Below are 15078 nucleotides of genomic sequence, written 5' to 3'. Positions count from 1 at the left end.
TATATCTAATGTGCAGTTTTTCCCAGGCTCTGCTTTTTTTCCTGTCATCCAACGGTTTCGCTGAGACTACGCTACACCGACATCTGCGATCCAGGTCATTTAGTCAGTCTGATACTGTACTTGCTGGCTGTTACATAACCACCCTCAGGAATTCTGGGATCATGTTTGTAAACATTATAACCATGTGTGCGCGACCACGTTGTGAAATGACAAAATGACCTGTAGCTCTAGCTCTGGAGGTACTCTGACACTGACATAGTTTATGCCTCTAAGCTGTCTTTGTCATATAGAATAATGTGAGGTTCTTTTGAGGTCAATGAGTTCTCTTGTTATAGCTGATAAGATGCTGTCAAAAATCTGTCTTAAAAACAATTTAACTTTATTTCTAATTCTAAAATGTCCCTAAGTTCAAGGAAAGGCTAAGGTCTCTGCTTTCTTCCATTACAATTAACTTTTAAAAACAATTTGCATTTATAGAAAGAAAATTAATCCAAGGAAAAACATTCAGCCTTATTTAGCAAATAATATAGAAAATATTTAACTATTTCTGGTCAATTTTAATGTAGCTAATTATAGTCAGTTTGTTGTACATACAAATTGTCCATTGCTAAATCTCACCTTTTAAGAAAAAAATAACTATTTAAAAACCAAATAATCTGTACAAATATTGTATTAATGGCAAACAAACTTGGCAAAATTTCTTTAACAGATACAGCAACAAAAGGAAGCCTAATTTTTAAAGCAACTCAAATATTAGACATTACCTTTTTTCTTCTCTTGTATTCTGTTTACTAAATGGAAGTATTTTCAACATCTGATTAAAATTTACATATAAACCATTTATAATAGATTGGTGAGATTATCATTAGGATTATTTTATTTCAATTGTTCCACAGGTCTACCAATGGTTTAGTAAAAATCTATCTATCTATTGGGCATCCTTATTAATTCTATCTCTCCATCTATCCATCCATCCATCCATCCATCCACCCACCCATCCAAATTAAATCTACTGATCCTGAGTAATTTATACCAATGGTCCCAATTTTTGCAGCTTAGCAGCCTAGCTGGTGGAGAGGAGAGGGGAACTGAACCTATTTGCTCAAGTTGAGCTGTGTGTGTGGGGGGGCGCGCGCGCACGCCGGCCCATTATTTATGTGCAGAGGTGGGTTCCTACTGGTTCGGACTGATTCAGCCGAATAGGTAGTTATTCAGCCGCCCACACTTCTGAACCAGTTCTATTGGTGGCTCTATCTTGTTTTTTGCTTCTACACATGTGCAGAAGCAATTTTTTCACTACTGCCCATGTGCGCACAGCACGCATCCAGCATGCACCTGTGCACCCAAAGTGCGTCCCTGAGCTAACTGGCAGTAAAAGAATCCGGAATCCACCCCTGCTTATCTGGCCACTTGGGAGTGGGCCATGGCCCAGAGGTTAGGGCTCCCTGATTTAGACTATTTAAATCTGGAACAAGGAAAATCTATAGCTTTCATATTAAGCCAAGTCAAAGACTGGACCTTTGAATTTATAAGCTACTTGAAGTCTGCAGTATTTTATTTATTTATATATCACATTTAAAGACTGCCCATTTCACTCACAGAGCAACAGTGAACATGTGTTATGGATAGCAAGAGTATAAAAGGGATTTTTTAAAACAGTGATGATTCAATAAAGGTACTTAAAGTGCAGAAAATATAATAAGATATTGCAAAATTTATTACATACCTATGTTTGTTTAAATAAATACTTTAAAGAACAATTAAAACTATTACTTTTGGCATATTGTTTCAAAATCAAGTCCCGCTAAAAGAAGGAGGGTTTTTGAGAATTTATGTGATTTCATCATGGTTGATACTAATTGCTCTCTGGGCCAGCCACATAAAACATGTATGGCAAATTGGTTCAAAATTATTATAATTTGTGCCTTGCTGTTTAAACAGCAGAAAGCACTCTCTGGTTTAATAACTGTGAATTGGTAGTATCCTGTCCATCTTACTGGCCTTAATGCACTAAAGGTTCTAGCTAAAGAGAAACTCAAAATAATAATAATAAAAGCAACAATAATAATAATACAGGCTTTTTAATAAGACATAGCTTAGATTACCTTCCCCCTTTCCAATATAAATTCTGTTCGCTTGATTTACAGCATCCAAATATATTGTACCTCTGGTTAATAATATATGCTGATTGGATTGTGTCACACTTTTTACAATCCCCCGAACCAGAACTTATTTATCCTGACTTATATGTGTTTGTAACTGCAGACTTTTTATTAGCCTTTTTGACAAGCCGAAATGAATATTTATTCACTATGACACACAATCTCTAGCTTGCACTGCCCAGTTCGCTGTCAAGTAGTGACGCTTCTATTTTTGGCTCACCACAGATGACCTTATTGTACGCTACAGAGCCGGGCGTCACCAAAACAAGGGTTTTTTTTTAAAAAAAAAGGGAAGCCAACTTCCCCATCCCGCATGAATATATCATCCAGCCTGCATTAAATATGTGGTGGTTATGTGCAGTAGCGAACAATATAGTAGAAACTGTGGAACTTGTGCAGAGTAATGCTGTTAACTAGTGATACGTTGCGCCTGCTTGGCTATTACACACAGCTCTTAAGGATTCTGGGAGGGTGTTTGTAAACAGTGTAGTAGCCATGTGCGCAAAGTCCACGTGGTGTCTTTACTCTGCCTGGATCTGAAGAAACGCTGAATAGGGAAAAACAAATACTCAGTCCATGGTAGAACAGAGGCAATACATCTTACTTTTTTTTTTTTTTACAGGAAGGTCAATCATGGAACGTATTTGAATTCTGGAAGCACGACAGACATTTACAATACTAGTTTTGCTGTCCTCACTCTGAAACAAGACCAAACTGAGTACCGAACTTCAATGATTACTAAAAGGGTTATATGAAGACAGAATAAAATACAGATATATTTAGTACCAGAATAGATAAAAAAAGGTTAACAAAAACATGCAAGGGTTTACCTGTGCATTTAGGTTGGGTGGTGGGAGTCAAAATTATCGTTTGAAACAAAAGCCTGGAATTTATTTTGAGAGTTTAAAATTAAAAATTAAAGATGCTGTTTGATTATTGCTCTTTTATTACCCTCAATCTAATCTCACAGAAGTAACCTTGTGGGTAATTTCCTTTTATTTTCACTGTACTTTTGTTTGGGGATATGTAGATTGATATAGTAGCAGTTTGTGAAGATGGAAATATAAAACCTCTAACTAAGGCATACTATCTCTCCAGCCCAAAGAAATGATGGGAGAATAGTTTAGAATGTGCTAATATTGATGCAAGTTCATTTTCTTTGGACAATTATACAGTTAAAGTGATTTATGCAAGTTGCTAAATCAGCATTATGGGTTCATGTTTGTATGATACAGATAGATTAAATATGAATTCATTTATGAAAATATGTGTACATATTTGGAATGTGATCTGCCTCACTGCATACATTTGACACCACAAATTTGGATCGTTTGTTGAAGTGACCTGCTACAACCCTATGCCCTTACTTCATCATAGAAATGTTCTTGTTTAGAATAACATAGCAATGTTTATACTCAACAACAAAAATAGCCTAAAGGATTTTTAAAAATTAGTTTGGTATGTTTTCTTATATACCCTTCCAAGTTCTGGACTGAGAAAAGAGAAAGCACCTACATCTTTCCTCTCCAACATCCGAAGTTTTCCCCCTCCAACATCTGGGGTGGAGTTTTAAAAGAACTATTTGTACTATGTCCCAAGCCATTTAATGGATTTAAAGCTAAAAAGTTGCCAGCCAATTTCCTAACTGAACAATATTCTTTTATTGTCTGGAATAAGATATTAAAAATTTCCACTCAATCTATGTCTGACTGAATTCTCATTCTCATTTTAACAATCCAAAAGATTAATCTCTACAGCAACAGAAATTTTTTACAGAAAATATACTAAGCAAATGTAATTACTACAATAAATGGCAGGCAGCAACATTAGAAAAAAATCACAACTCTTCTGGAAATCACCAGTGAACTATATTAAGAGGAAATGAATATTCTTTTTAAAATTCAACTTACAGTATACCATTGAGTTGAGCAAAAAAGGAGTAGATGAAATACTTTTTCATTAAAATATGAATTTGCAAGAGCTAAAATTGCTAATTTCAATGTCATTATATGTGTTATTTTAACTTTGATATGAGATTTAATATTTTTGGACATTCATATTCTTTTGAGCTCTTTCTGGTATTTCTCCTGCATGGAAATTTATTAATGGACAATAGAAATGGATTCTTTACTCACTTACCGAAAGATTAGTTCGTCAATGTGGAAAGATAAATTTATGGGCCAGTTATTCCGTGGATTGAAGACCTACTGTAATGTTACTTTATGTACAATTTAAATACATGCTGTTTATTACCACAGATTGTATATGGGGAATTATAATAAATAAAGTCAGACTTTATTTAAATTGTTGCATAAAATTTTATGTGAACTACATACATACATGTGAGAGAAAATCTTATATACTGTAGATAATTTTGATTAACATTTTGGTTTCTTCTTTGCTGATGTTATATTAAAGAAAGTGTGTTTGTATACACACTATACTGAGTACATATATGATAGCAAAACTTTGGATCTAGTGAGACTAAAAGCTCTCTCCTGTGAGTCAGGCATAAAACATGGGCAGGGTAATTAATTAGCAGTTGAATTCAATAGATCCAACTCCCCAATAATTAAAATCAGAATAAAGTTTTATTTTTCCAAGCACCAAGTTGTTCCAACAGATGTCTACAGTAGGACTTCACCAATTGAAGAACATTCAGATTCAGCTGTAGAGTTTATATTTATTTGGGAATGTTTGCATTCAATAAACTTCGTTATGAACCGGGGTTATTTCTCGTGGGAATATTTTGTTGTTGTTTAAAGCCACTATTCCTTACAGATTGTCAAGACTCAACCACAACTGAGCCTAGATTTCCATTGTTAAGCAAGGCAGTTTTTGTCCCATTTTGCAATCTTCTTTTATCACAACTGTTGAGCTAATCATTGCAATTGTTAAATGAATCATTGGTTTTGCATGTTGGAAGCTGGCTGGGAAGATTACAAATAGGGATCACATGATCCCAGGATAGTGCAGTTGTCATAAACACAGGCCACTTGCCAAGTGCCCAAATTTTGATCATGTGACCATGCTGCAATGGTGGTGAGTGTGAAAGTTATGTCACTTTTTCAGTGCAGTCGTAACTTTGGTCTCTAAATGAATCACTGTAATTCGAGGGTTACCTGTATTTTTTTTTCCACCGCTGTGAAACTAAATGTCTGAAGATTCCTACTTTTCTTTTCCACACTCAGGTGTTTTCAGGTTCAGAATTCTGGAGAAGGGCTCATATAGCCCTTAAAACCTGGCTGTCCCGACAGGCCTGGGGCTAGAGACCTCAACCCCACTCGAATAGTATGACTGTTGCGTTTTTAATGATGTATTGTCTTTATGTTTGTAACTTGTTTGTCCCCCCTCCCCCTGAATTGTGAGCCGCCCTGAGTCCCCCCAGGGAAAAGGGCAGCATACAAATAAAGCATACAAAAAATATAACAAATGATTTATATTTATTTCCCATATATGCTGCCTGTATATTTTCCACGTTCCAGTTCAACTAAACCATTGACTACACACATATTTTCAATGAGTTCTGTTCCCTTCCAACATAAGATGTTTTGGGAGTTACCTGTAAAGCATGGAAAATATAGGCATGGAAATAGGATGATTACTAATCTACCACTTCTACCAAAACTCTGTATATTATTAACCACTCTTTATTTAATGTCATTGAAAAATGAAATTTCAAAGTATGCTTTCTGCTCAAGATTCACACCAAAGTCTTCAAAGTTCAATCAAAAAGAGTCTGAAAGCTACTCTAGTCCATATCAATATGGGATAAAAGAATACATTCAAGAGAATAATTATATATAGCTGTAGCCACAATGCCTTTCGTCCATATTTTGCAGCCTGCTTGGCAACTTACTCTCTAATGTATTATACTAGAACAGGGGTGTCAAACTCGCGGCCCGTGGGTCAGTTGCGTCATGTGCCCTTGCCTGGTTTAGCGAAGGGGAGGAAAGTCCTGTTAGCTCATGTGACGCTGCCGTGACGACACAAGTTTGACACCCCTGTATTAGACCTAAATATCCCTCTCCAATATATTGTATTAGACCTAAATATCACCTAAATATCCCAATTCTCGTACATTATACTTTCCTTAAATACCTCAGGCAAATGAAGAAAACGGTTACCTCAGTTGTAATTACACCAATGGCAAAGTACTGTATAATATACATTACATCTGTATTATTACTGAAATAATCATAATATAGACACACAAAAGGCATACACTCTGTTAAGACACCTAATCAATGTATTAATACTTTTCAGGCCACCATCTGCTGAAAAGCAAGACTTAATTTCCTTCTAATGGAGATTCATTCAAAGATGGGCAGTGAGATATTACAAGTATTGTAAATGAGTCCATCAGTCTTGTGATTCTATAAAGATGTGCAGAAGATCCATTGGGTATCAAGTTCTATAGTCCATATTCTCTATGTCATACAAATTCCATGACCCGTCAAAACCGCGGAGGACAAAATTGCGCTCGATGAAAGCGCGCATTTGACGTCATCACAGCGCGACGAAAAAAATTAAAAATTGAAATAAAATTAAAATTAAAGCAAGCCGATTCACATAAAGGTAAGGGTTAGGTTTAGGGTTAGGGTTAGGGTTAGGTTAAGGGTTAGGGTTAGGTTTAGAGCGTTAGGGTTACATTTAGCGTTAGGTTAAGGGTTAGCGTTAGGTTTAGCGTTAGGTTAAGGGTTACGTTTAGGGTTAGATTTAGGGTTAGATTTAGGGTTAGGTTAAGGGTTAGGTTTAGGGTTAGGTTTGGGGGGGTTAGGGTAAGGTTTTCGCTTTATTTTTACATTTTTCGATCACAGCGCGATGTTTTCGTCGCGCTGTGATGACGTCAAATGTGCGCTTTCGTCGAGCGCGATTTTGTCCTCCGTGGTTTTGTGGTGGAACCACAAATTCAGTTATTTCACAACTGTTCAGCTGCTACAGGATTACTACAATGAGATAACCTAAAAGAAAACTGTTTATGTTACCTCATCAAAAGTGTATGGTAATGAAGAAACTTAATATAATAGAAAATTCTGGTTTTGCAGAACTTTGCAAATTATATCTTGATATACCAGGATAGGAGAGTCTCTTGTTTATATAAATCTCTATCCATCAGTGGTAGATAACCGTAGCCACCTAATACTATACTGGATATTCCTAACGATCTAATTCATTATCAAGTAGCTTTCTGTATAATAAGAGAATCTGGAGCTCAATAGAAAGTAGTTTGCCTAAGGCCATAGTTCATAGGTTCATTAGTGTATAAAAGGAAGAATCAAATTGGATAGCCCTTTAATATTTCAAATTCTTAGTAACTAATATAGATCAGGACTGACAGATGCTGGTGCTTATCATTCAGGCAGCTACTATAAGTTCTGGAAATGGAAAATAACATCTGAGCTCCAATGCAGAGAAGATACTTTTCAATTCTGTACAATACACAACATAGAATCAGTAATATCAGCACCATTAAAAAAATCTGAACTAAGTTTCTATAGGTCAAGTAAAATACTGTATATGTGCTGTTACCTGCCAGTCTTAGAAACAGTAGATATACATGTGCAAAAATCCTTTTTAGTTTCTATCTAGTCATATGATTATTGTATTTCTGATTCAGACTGCAGTCAATTTTTTATGATTCATAATGCATCCCACTGCGTTTCAGAAGCAGCATGTCAAGCAAATTGCCTTTTTGAATGATGTCACAGCACTAAGAATTGGCAAAATGCCTTTGCAGCAATCAGGAAACAGAAATAAATCAATAATTTTATCTTCTAAGACAAATTAATTTGTGACCATAACCTCATGTTTCTTAGATAGTTTATCAAGTCTTTTTAAAACTGACCACCTAAAATGACTCAAAAGTATTTTAAAAACCAAGAGAAAGACACAGAGTAGAGACATGATAGCACTATTCAAATATATTAAAGAGAATACACAGATGGTCATAAATTATTCTCTATTATCCCAGACTGGAGTACAAGGAATATAATTTTATATAGGAAATAAAATTACACTTCGATGAGATGAAAACCTTCCTAATAACATAAAAGTCAGACAGCTGAACATGCCACCTGGAAAAGAAGCATTCATTTCACCGGGTGCATTTAAACTGAAGTTGGACAGCCATCTATTGTAAAGCTTTAATTGGGATTTTTGAATTAACCAGAGGGATGGCCTTCAGGGCCTCTATGACCCTTTCTATGATTATGTAAATATACAGATGGAAATGCTGTAACTTAGAATTGGCCAGTAATAGCCCATATTAAAGTGAGAAAGCTATGCTATAACAATAGAAATCCTGGGGGGAAAATTGCTGAAGCTGTAGCAGCTGAGTGAGGTCATCTAGAGTAATTACAGATATAGTAAAACTAGGCTATCTTCACTCACAAAAACATTACTACTAATTTTTGATAGGCCAAAGAATATTTGGCAGTTAGTTTTGAGCAATTTACAGCATTTTGTCACTCAATTTCAACAAGATTTGAAAGTAGTGATATATTGTTCAATATAATGGTGTATATTTAATGGTAGGGGTAATATAGCAGTTGGTATGGCAATAGCACTTAGACTTATATGCCACTTCAAAGTGCTTTACATCCCTCTTTAAACAGTTTACAGAGTCAGCATAATGCCCCCAACAATCTGGGTCCCCATTTTACCAACCTGTGAAGGATGGAAAGCTGAGTCAACCTTGAGACGCTCAGGATCAAACTCCTGGCAGTGGGGGCAGAGTTAGCCTACAATACTGCATTCTAATCACTATGCCACCACAACTCTTCAATATACTTACTTTCATGGAGTAATATAATTTTCCAATTCCAGGGCCCATTCCCACCTATGTATTCCACATTTGGATGTAACATGAAGGTTAAGAATGTAACATACTTGAACATAGATTTTTAGCAGAAAAATAAAATATACATGAAATAAATATCAAGAATCTCTATGGTCTTGCCGGGATTGGAATTTTCATGGGCGTAATGGATTAAAAAATACTTAATAAAGCTTAAGCTCATCTGTCCAAGATTATTACAAGATCATCACAACTATAAAACATGTGTGGTTTGATATCTTTATGTTCTTGGGTTATTTTTCAGAGTTTAAAGAAAGTAAAATAATTAATAATAGCTAAACCATAAGGAACAGGCCAGTCAACATATCTATTAATTCAGAGGTGGGTTTCAAATCCCGGTACTACTGGTTCACTTGTGCTCGCGCATGCACAGAAGTGTCCGGGCGGGTAGGTGAAGCCTCCCACTGCCGCCACTACTGGTTCAGTCAATCTGGGCCGAACCGGGAGCAACCCACCTCTGCATTAATTGCATATAGAGATTTGTTTGCAAAAGAATAAGTTTGCAAAGCTGTTCTTGCTGAATTCTGAATATGGTTGCCGTATGAAAATTCTCCATAAAATAAGAGCAATAATATTTGGTATAAAACCTTTTGCCAACATTAATTTCAACAACTTCTTATGCCTATTTGAATTTCAAGCAGGCACCTATTAAGTTTATATTTCTTCTACAGTATTTATGCCAACACAACAATTACTCAGACTTTCAGAAGTAATTCTGAATAAAGCAACCTCATGAAGACTCTGTAATTATAAAGTAGAAAAGGACTGTGGTCAGAAATTAAAAGCTAGATATGCGGTAAAGATAAACTTTAATCAAGTTGTACAGTTTGTGCAGTTTGAAGCATTCATTTTATTCAATAGAACACACAACTGAATAAGATGAGAATTTTAAGAGGACTTTTTAATGCAATGTGTAATCATTGTTTTCAATGGAATCTTAGTGGTAAAAATGTTTTTGACAACAACAATAAAGCTATTACAGGGTAGGAGTTAAGGTGTTGGACAAGAACTAGGGAGATCCGACTCCCTGCAGCTCATTGCATGACTTTGAGTCAGTCATTTACACTTGAGTTTACCTCATGGGATTGTTGTTGCTGTGAAGAAAATGGAAGATTTCCTGAACAATATGTGGGCTATAAATCTAATAGAAGTGAATGAATGAATGAGTGAGTGAGTAGGTGATTGCGTGAGTGAATAATATCAGTAAGCCCAAAGCACATTTATTTGGCAAAACCATGTTGTATAGATATTCTGAATGTTCACTTTTCCAATTAATTTGGATGGTGTCAGCTTCAGGTTAGATAAAAATTCAAAAGAAAGCCTCACTGACTGCAGCTAGAATATGCTTATGTCATTATTACCAATGTTAAAATTATTGTTCACAATAATAGTTCATGAAATGCAACATTTGTGGCCAGAAGATCAAGTCACTAATGCGTAGTTTCATTTTGTTCTTGAAGAAAAACAGTGCAGTTATCTTATGCTTGGTGAAAAAAGATCACTATTTTTAACCTACCTACTGAAAAAATATTAATATTTTCAAAGAAGTAATACATTCCTTCCTTCCCCCAACACACATACTTTCTCCCCCTGTAAAACATATTGTAAATTAAATATCCTCAAAAGCTCTGTGAGATGCTTCATACCATGATAAAGCCCTTTCCTCTAAAGAAATGCTTTCAATGGCATTCTGTGATAAGCAGGAAATATATTTGATATTTACTCTATACACTAACTGTATTGAGGCTTATAACTACTTTTCATATTGTTTGGAACTTCAGGAACACTAGACTCAACCATTTCAGATGGAACACATCTCTCTATTTCTGAACAGCCAAGGGCCATGTAGATAGTCCCAAGGTGCTAATTGAAAATTAGAAGTGTTTGAGGGAGGGGAAGTTTTCAAGGATGCCATCAATTATTTGCTTTGGCGGAAAGGCAACAAAAAGTTATCTCCAAATTAAGAAAAAATAACATTCTCTTAAGATTACAGAGGCTCTTCTAATTCTGTCAATCAATGGAAAACAACCACCAATTGCGCTAAACCTCAAAAGAAACACGAGGAACATTTAGAGGAAGCTTGGGAGGAAATAAGCATGAAAAAGCAACTAAGAATTGATGAGCATGTTCTGCCTGAACCCCATTAACCTGAGATCTCAGATTGGACGTAGGTTCCCGTTAGTTTAACTTTAGGTTAAAGCAGAGAACATGGTGAGCAGAAAGTAATTAGTTACTTATTTTACTACATGTGTATTGGTACTACTATCCAGACATATCTCTATGCATCCATGAATGTGAAATCTACAACAGTAATTGAGGACATGAACTATATTGTAACGCACAGGATTATTGTGTATATACTGAGTTTTCAAGTATGATCTTGTGCTGGACTTTCTAACTAAAAACGACAGTATGTGGGCAGAAGCATTCAAGATCCAAATATTTAAAGATTTTAATAGTTAAGTTTCATAAAAGCTTGGTACATACATTTAACAGCCTTATGATCAATTCAGTCATGGATAAAGAAGCTAGGTGTACCAAGGGGCCATCAATAGCTTTCTTCAAAATAAAAGTCTTGACACCTATCTATAATTGACATATTTCAATAAATCTAGCAACTTCTATTGCCAGTTTTGAGAAAGAAGGGGAAATGCTAATTCTTAAGTTCACAGAATAATGGCCAAGTGTACTGTAACTGAAACAGCCCAAGCGATTTTATCTCAGCCATTCAGGATGCACTCTAAAAAGTCTGCAGCTTGTTAACTTCAAGAAGGATGGCAAAATTGGGAAAGGTGGCTGGCAGCATGCAATGTTTTGGGGGGGATATCTGGTAAGGTGAATGTCTATGCTTTTTATCACCCCCTATAACTGAGACTTTTTGTGATCCTTGACCATTAACATCTATCTGCTGAATTTGTTTAACAAATAAGCCCTGTAATGTCCCCTTCTTCACTGAGCGTGCCATCACAAAATACACATTCAATTAAGCAAATGAATTTACAAGCTACCCACTATTCTGTCTTCCCACCCCCTTTCCAATGTTAGCTGGCTATTAAAATGCAAATACAATGGCCTCATTAGCTGACAAACAACAGCCCTGCCTTTCTCTAAATGGAGAGATTTGTCTCCATTTTAAAAAATATGAAGCAAATCTCTCTCTTACATCACTTGCCATGTTGTAGTATCAGCTTTTGCATCTGCATATGCTCACTGTGGGAGGGGAGGGAGGAAACACTCCAAATGAGATCATTAAGAGTGAATGTGTCTGTAAGCCTCGGCTCAGCTCCCTTCCTTCCTTATCTCCAACCCCCATAAACAGTCACAGAAAGAATACTGTACCCATGATAGAGAGCTGAATCCACATTTTTTCCCCTTCTCTTCACAAAGCTGACCTGCACATAAATTAGCTTTGGGGAAAACTTAGCTCGATTGGAAACAATGTTATAAAGGCTTCCATTACACATCCAAAGTATCACTGAAGAGGTGGCTGGGATTTCTTTTTCTTTTTCCCCCGTGCTAAAATGAAGCATTTTGAATGGAGCATTCCTTGCCAATATTATTTATGAGCTTGTCACGGGGCCATCATTTTTGAGGGATGCGTGTTTCTGTGTTTTTCTGGAGCCCACGCGGAAAACAGGCCAGCAGTTATTATGACAAAATATAATAGCCATAATATAGATAATGGGGACGATACTGTTCAATGGGGGAAGGGGGAACGACCTTAATGTTTCCAATTCTTTCCAATTCTCTTCTCTCCTCGGATGGCACCTCAGTGTCTTCAAGCGCGCTGACCTTCTATCTAGTCCTCAAAACTCCACAAATCTCTCTCTTTTCTTCCCTTCGGCCACCCCCCCACTTGCATTGCGCCTGTCTTTGTGTCTGCTTGTCACTCACTGGTAAACCAAAATGAAGGTGCAGTCATGAAAAATACAAACCCAGGAGAAACGCTTGCATATATAATAATAATAATAATAATAATAATAATAATAATAATAATAATAATAATAATAATAATAATAATAATAATCTCACCAAAGATTAACCAAATAATAATATTAAATTCGCCCAGCCCACCCGCTTTCTGCCCCAGCAAACGGAAAGCTCAAGAGACTTCTCTAAACAGAGTTCGCCCACCCGCCACTTTTAAAAAGAAAAAAAAACACGACAAATGCTGAAAAGTTTTGTCCAGCTCACCCAGCCATTGATTTCTGTGCCCTCGTCCCGTCGTCGTCCCCTCCCCGGTTTCTTTTAAGCTCCCATCCAAAGTGCTCCCACACACCCCCACTTAGGAAACGCTTTCCAGAATAAAGCCAAAGCGATGGAGAGGTCCGCACGTGTGTGAACGGGAAGCATATATTTAAAGGGCGGAGGAAGGGAGAGAAGGCAGAAAGAAAGGGAGGAGAAGCGCAACTTAAATAAAAGCAGGAACTTTCTCAAAATGACAAGCGTGACTTCGCTGGAAACGGACGGGAATAACCAGCCACCCCTCCGGGGTCGCAGGAGCTCAATAGCAAAGTTCTCCAGGCGACGGCGACGCGGAGAGAAAAAGGGGGAAGAGAAACGCGCGAGCGAGCGAGGAACCTCTTTTAAACCTTCGCTTTAAAAAACCCTACTTGACAGCCATGTTCCGATTTGACACCTATAATTTTCCCTTCTCTCGTCGCCCCACCACCACCTTTGTACTTAGTACTGCAGGCTCGGAGAGTTGAGTGGGGGGCTTCCCCCATTTCTCCCCTCCCCTCCAAGAAAAAACAGTCTTTAAGTCATGCCACAAAGCTCGACGGAGAACGCAGAGAAGGGAAAGGCAGGAGAAGGCAGGGTGAATGAGGGAGAGGGAAAGAGAAAGGAAGAAGGAGGGAGAGAAAGAAAGGACGCGGGAAGGGTTCTGACCTCCTTCGACAGTCCCTCCGCCTCGCCGACTCCAGCCAAAGCAATCTGTCGATCCAATCCTAAAGGGCAGCCATCTTGCTTCCTTCTGCTCCTTTACGAAAGCAGCCTTGCCTCCGCATCAATATTCATAAGGCCGTTTTGACGTCTGTTCTCTCATCACTCGATGAAGCCCCAGCGACGCTCCCACTGCCGGACGTGACTGCCATGCGAACGAGTTCCAAAGACCCACCGGGGAGAGGAGGGGGAGAGGTGGAAGGGGACGATCCGCCGCGTCTCCCGGCTCCGGGGCGGGCGAAAGGCCGGCCCCCGCTACTGTCCCCTTTGGGGAGGGCAGGGGGGGGGGAGAGCCCTTTCTGATGGGCTTGCCCAGAGAAATCCAAGAACTATTTCCCGGGAAATCTTTTTATGGGGATGGGGATTATTTCACACACTTGTCCCGTCCAGGGTTAGGGTGCACAGTAGATTCTCTAGTGTTGTTGAGTGTGTGTGTGTGTCTGTCTCTCTCTGTGTGTAGGTTGCCTTAAAGCTGCGGAGTTTGCAAAGTTTAGGGGAGGAGAAATAGCTTGGGAAAGGGAGATGCGGCCAGAGAGGAGACCGTCCCCCGACAACGAGTGCTGGGTGAGCCTTCAGCAACGGGAGACACTTGCAAACAAAGGGCTCAAAACAAGGAGCTGTCATTCCTAACAGATGTTGTTTCCTGGTGGACGGGAGGGGTGCGCGGGGTGGGTGGGTGGAACACGCATCCTCGCTCCCTTTAAGCCGAAGGAAGCTTTCACAATGGCTCGCTGCCGAGCGTCATCCCACTCGCAAGCCCCGCCCCTCAATTTCCATACTCGGCGCTCATTGGTGGCGAGAATCTCCGGGAGAACTGGGGGTCCTTTTCAAAGGTTGCCTCGGAACTTCCCCGAAGTTGACGAGGTCTCGCTTAGCGTAGTTCCTTGTGACTTAGCTGCGCCCGGTTGAATGGCACGCGCGTCCTTTTGTGCCACTTCCCTAATCTCTATACATTCCCCTCCCTCTCCTCCGCCCCCACTACCCCTGCATGGAAAGGATACCCCCTCGCAAAACTTTCTTTCCAACACAGTTTCATCGGAAACCCCGCATGAATGCATTTTGGCGGATTTAATATTATAAAACCCGGAAAAATAGATGGGGGCGGGGTCGGGG

At 38.4% G+C, this 15078-nt stretch overlaps 1 protein-coding gene across 1 annotated transcript in view; it reads right to left on the bottom strand.

Moving 5' to 3' along the window:
- TET2 (tet methylcytosine dioxygenase 2) overlaps positions 1-14193 on the bottom strand; it is an 81728-nt gene extending 67535 nt beyond the window's left edge. Inside the window, exon 1 of the mRNA XM_032224171.1 lies at positions 13912-14193. The gene's annotated coding sequence lies outside the window, so the exon portion shown is untranslated. The remainder of the gene's footprint in view (positions 1-13911) is intronic.
- Between the last annotated feature and the right edge of the window lie 885 nt (positions 14194-15078).

This window comes from Thamnophis elegans, chromosome 9, assembly GCF_009769535.1.
Source record: "Thamnophis elegans isolate rThaEle1 chromosome 9, rThaEle1.pri, whole genome shotgun sequence".
Classification (NCBI taxonomy): Eukaryota; Metazoa; Chordata; class Lepidosauria; order Squamata; family Colubridae; genus Thamnophis; species Thamnophis elegans.
Note: the sequence above shows the minus strand (reverse complement) of the source record. Positions and strands in the feature narration are given on the sequence as shown.